The sequence below is a fragment of the Mesoplodon densirostris genome, chromosome 16 (assembly GCF_025265405.1).
Source record: "Mesoplodon densirostris isolate mMesDen1 chromosome 16, mMesDen1 primary haplotype, whole genome shotgun sequence".
In the NCBI taxonomy this organism is placed as follows: Eukaryota; Metazoa; Chordata; class Mammalia; order Artiodactyla; family Ziphiidae; genus Mesoplodon; species Mesoplodon densirostris.
In genome coordinates, this window is record NC_082676.1 from 22068650 (window position 1) to 22074335 (window position 5686).

Genomic DNA, 5686 nt, shown 5'->3' on the forward strand with positions numbered 1-5686 from the left:
ATAAACCAACAATGGCTATCAGAATTTTAAATGCACGTACTCTTTGACTCGGCAGTCCCGCTTTTAGGAATTTCCTTGTCCACATGCAAAGATAAGGAACAAAGAGTTCATTGAAGCAGTGTTCGCATTAATCAAAGTTTGGAAACAACCTAGAAGTCCATCCAGAGAGTCTTGGCTAAATAAGTGTCTTACTAACGTGTAATGTGCCAAGTAGCCTTTAAAAAGAAACAGCTGGTTCTCTGTGTATATCTCCAAGATACATTATTAAAGAAGAAGGCAAGCAGAACAATGATACTATTTATGAGGGACAGGGGTACTTTATGTGTGGAATTTTCTTAAAGAACACTCAAGTGGCAGCCTCTAGGAAGGGTAACAGGATTAGTGATGAGAGATCTTTTCACATTGTACCCTTTATACTCTTCACATTTTTTTATTTTATTTTATTTTTTTTTGGCCATGCCACATGGCTTGTGGGATCTTAGCTCCCCAACCAGGGATCAAACCCAGGCCCTCAGCAGTGAAAGCGCTGAGTCCCAACCACTGGACTACCAGGGAATTCCCTTTACTCTTCACATTTTTAAATCATATACATGTGTAACTTATTCACTCACAAAAAAGTTATTATTAAAATATAAGACATTTGTGAGTCTATAATTCTATGGTAAACTCACATTTTGGTGATAGGAGTCTAACATCATCTGGGGTCCCTCTCCTGTGCTGTGCATTTCTCAAGGGGCACCAGGCTTGGGGGAGAGGAGGTATTGCTTAAGCCAAATAAGAAAAGGGATCTTAGAGAGGATCCCTTCAGGGGATGGGTTGTGTGCTGTACAGACAGCTGTACCCCACAGCCCCTGTGTGCATGCAGAAAAACCATCTCCCATCCATGCCCCAGCTCATCTGAGCCCTCAGAACCCCAAGAGAAGCAGGTCGAGCCTCAGAGGCTCTCCTGACTGCCCAGACAGAATTTAGGACTCACACTCAGTGCTCTCAGGGCATTGCACAGTGCCCTCTGCCCCAAACCCCAGTGAGGCTCTGTCCAGCTTGCAGCCTTTTCCCTCGTGGAGGGGTTGCATTCATGACTGCATCTTCAGCACCTTGGACAGGGCTGTGGCTTGTGTCTTCCTCTCCTTGTTAGGATGACAGCTGCCCAGTGACGGGCCCAAAGGCACCAAATAAAGGACAAAGATAGGATTCAAACCTGAGGCTGCCAACATCAAATGATGAGTTACATGATCCGTTACATCAGGTTTATGCAACAGAATTCAAAATCTTCAGGTTGGAAACTTCAGTTCAACAAGCATTTTCCGAGGCCTTTTATGTGCCAGGCCCAGAGACAAAAAGACATAAATTCTGTCTCCTAGGAGCCAGGCTCAGAGGAGAGCTAAACAAAACAATCATCATGAGAAGGCAGCAATAAAGTTTGGATTGGGAGGAGGTTGGGAGCAGCGGTTAAGAGCATGGCCTCTGGACACAGACGGCCTGGGTTTGACTTCTGACCCTGCTGCCTTGGGCAAGTCTCTTCATTGCTCCGAGCTTTGACAAAATGGGAATAAAAATAATACCTCCCTGAGAGCATGGTGAGAATAAAGTGCTAAACTCAGGGCCTAGCCCCTGGGCAGTGCTCAGTAGGAGCTGGTCGTCATGATGATGATGATACCTTAGAGGTATGAGTGGCAGCCCAGAGGTAGAACTGAAAGGAAACTGGGAGGCTTCATGGAAGAGAGGCTGTCCCAACTGGCTTTGTAGTATTTGCCCCTCAGATGCAAAGGGAAGGATCCCCTCTGGGAAGAGGGAACAGCATGTATGGTGTTTGGCTCATGCGAATGGGAGGTGGGAACAGTAAACAATAAGGCTGAACAAAAGGATGAAACTTCGGGAAGGGAGGCTGATCGATACCCAAAGGCAGACACAACTCTACTACCAGTGGGTACTCAGTAGGCGCCTAAGGAATGGGTTGGTAGCATTGCACCAGGGAAGTTGTTCTCTGTGGCTTTTCTGCAGGGCTCTGACTGGATGGAGGGCTGAGCTCGCCCTTGCCAGGCTACCCCCCAGCCCTCCTCTCCACCGTTCCTGAGGCCTGTTGTGAGGGCAGAACAGTCCCCTGTGGGGTGAAGTGCACGGGCTCTGAAGGCAGCCTGCCTTGGCCATTTATGCACTTTCCAGCCCTGTGACCTCTGACACGTCAGTTTCCTCATCTGGAAGATGGGGGTAATAACAGTAGCTCAGCCTGTAGAATTTTGGTGAGGACTCAGTGATCTAATGCAGGAAAAGCAGCACTGAGGCTAGTATGTAGTTAATGCCCGGACCCAGGTAGATGTTCCATTTCTGCAGAGCATCAGGTCCTTGGGAGCAGGAGGATGAGTAAGACCCAGGACCAGCAGACACACCTGATGAAGAACAGACTGGGGAGAGCCCAGTCTGCCTCGAGGCAGAGGCGTCTTCCTGGACAGCCAAGGAGGAGACAGCCAAGCGTGGGGAGGAGACAAGTCCATGTGCCCGTGCCTCTGCTCTGCAAGCCTCAGTTTTCACATCTGCCAATGCAGCTAATAATGGATTTGCTGTGCAAACTAAATGAGCTAATGCAAGGCCAGGGTGAGCACACCATGGCCTGTGAGCCTCTAAGCTGGGCTGCTTAGGAGGAGAGAGGCGCCTGGCTGTTAACTAGCCGGAGAGTTCAGGACAGCCGGGTAGCTATGTTCTCAAAATAGACCCTCTACCGGCCATCAGGGAGGATAACACCAAGGTGTGAGCTGATACTCCAGGCACCACAGCTCCCTCTAATCTTCACAATTAGCCATGAGATACAACGTGCCCGTTGTACAGGGGCAGAAGCTGAGCTCAGAGGGCTGAAGAAGCAGGTTCCTAAGGTCCCACTGTGAAGGAAGACTCAAGTCCTCTCCCAGGGTAATGACAGCTTGCGAGCACCCGCTTTCCTGACTTCTGTGAAGCCTATACAAAGTCGGGGTGGTGGTGGGGGGTGCGGCCCTAGAATTTACACTCCAGTGTGGGAGGCCAGACTTCCCTGAGAAACGTTTTCATTTACTAATGGATTTAATGAGTGCAGAACTTCCTGTTTTAAACAAACAAGTGATTAGCATTGACTACAGAAGTGAGAACAGATCCTAATGAATTGCTAATTAGCCTCTTCCTCTTCCTGAGGTCTTAAGCTAGTAAATTCTCTCTGGATACTGGGAGTCCTAGTCATTCGGACTGGAATTCAATCATTCGTTCATTCACCCCGCATATATTTCTTGAGGACCTACTATGTGTCACTGTGAATAAGACAAGCAAGATCCCTTTGTTACAGTCTGACTGGAAGACAGTGGTAATCAACTAACCTCGTGAATATATAATGATGCATTTATAGGACAGGGAGCTGGGATGGTGTGCAGTAGGACTTGTTCTTGTCCTGGGGTGGGGGTGGGGTGTCCCTCAGAGAAGGCTACCTAGAGAAAGGGACATTTGAGCCAAGATCTGAAGAATAAGTAGGACCTGACTAGATGAAAAGGGATGGGAAAGAGTAGAAGAGTGCTTCAGACATTCCCAGAACAGCATATGCAAAGGTCCTGTGGTGGGAGGGAGCAGGGAGAGTCTGAGGAAAAGGAAGAGGCCAGCATGATGAGAGATATGCAAGGAGTGTGTGTGTGTGTGTGTGTGTGTGTGAGAGAGAGAGAGAGAGAGAGAGAGAGAGAGAGATGAAGCTGGGGGTTAAGGATGTTGGTCTTCTCCAGGTGTCCAGCCCATATCCTTCAGGTCTTACCCCTCAGTCTGCTCCAGCCAACTTCCAGCTGCCCCATGTTTGCATCTCTTTGCCTGAGGACTTTCCACAGGTAAGGAAGGCCTTCTGTCTCCATGCTTAGCAGACCAGAAGTCTTAGCAAATTAACACCCTGGGAGCAGCCTTCAGCCAATGACTAGTAGAAGTTAATGCATAAAAACCACAGCTCCCCAAGCCCTTGGGATGACTTTGAGGTACGTGCTGTACACTGGCTCCCAGAGCTCCCTGGTAGGATGGAGCCCCACTTGCTCACAGTGGATGCTTGCCAGACCACTCACACTTTCCCTGTCTCATTTCCTCACTCCCCTTCTGGTACTTTCTGGAATCATCTCCCCAGAAAACTACTTGCCATTAAACCTTTGTCCCAGCATCTGCTTCTGGAGGAACCCATACTAAAACATCCTTTAAACAAGACACAGATACGTTTCCAGCCCCCTCTGCACCCTTGCCTGGACACCTTCCTCTCTCTCATTTGCTTCCCTCACAGAGTGTGGGGCCCATGGACCCTGGTGGCCCAGCTTGGGTCCGCCTGGCACAGTGTAGGTCAGACCCATCACCTGCCTCTTTCTTAGTACTCTGCCTCTATAATTCAAGCTGAGATGTCTCTCCTCTGGGGCAGCACTGTCCAATAGAACTTTCTTCAGGGATGGAAGTGTTTTATGTCTGCGCTATCCATTATGGTGGCCACTAGCCACAGGTGTCTACTAAGCAATTGAAATGTGGCTGGTACAACTAGGAAACTGAATATTTATTTTATTAGTTTAGATTGAGATAAATACATGGGGCTAATGGCTGCTGTATTGGACACACAGCTCTGGGATATACCCTACCCTCTGTAGGCTGCTAAGTTTCCTGGACACCAAGCCTGATGGACCGTGGGAAGGGCAGCTGAGTGGACCCAGCTCTCTGCACCCAGCTCAGCCACTGGGCCCATCAAAGCTTCCTCAGGTAGGTCACCAGAAGGCAGACACTTGGGTCCCAGGGTGGTCAACAATGTGGGCCTGTCGACAGATTCCATTATTAACTCCCCCTTCTCTGAATGCACCATCCATCAACTGCTCCTTACCCCCTGTAGCTGGATCAGAAAACCTTGAGGGAGAAGCCACGGTGGCTGGTCTGGTGGCAGGGGATGAGGCCTGGAAGTGCTGACTGAGACACCTCCTTACCTACCAGCGTGGCATCCTTTTGTGTAGTGAATCAAAAAGTTCTCCCTGGGGCTTCCCTGGGGGCGCAGTGGTTGAGAGTCCGCCTGCCGATGCAGGGGACACGGGTTCGTGCCCGGGTCCGGGAAGATCCCACATGCCGCGGAGCGGCTGGGCCCGTGAGCCATGGCCGCTGAGCCTGCGCGTCCGGAGCCTGTGCTCCGCAACGGGAGAGGCCACAACAGTGAGAGGCCCGCATACCGCAAAAAAAAAAAAAAAAGTTCTCCTTGGAGTTGAGGAATAAACATATTTTTTGACTAATACAGTGTATTGAACTAGTGCCTAGCATTCAGGACAAAGGCAGGCGCAGGGTAGGCCCTGCTAGAAGTCATCAGTACATAACCTCCTCTTCTCCTAAGTAAGAGAACCGCTATTTATCTAGGCACACAGCTGGTCAGAATAAAGGTCACGCTTTCCAATCTCCCTTGCCATGTGGCCATGTGGCTTAAGTTCTGGCCCATGATAGATAAGCAGAAATGATCTTCAACTTCAAGCAAGTATCCTTAAAGAGAGGGTGTGTGCCCTCCTCTCCCTTCTCCTTCCTCCTGGCTGCGATGCAGACGCAGCGCTGGGGGTAGAGTGGTCATCTTGGGCTTTGAAGAGAAGCCTGGCTAAAGGGATGGTAGATCTCATAGAAATGGGGTAGAAATGCCAACTAGTTCAAAACAAGGGTCTTGTGAAATTTAGGGAAGGAGAAAACAGGACTC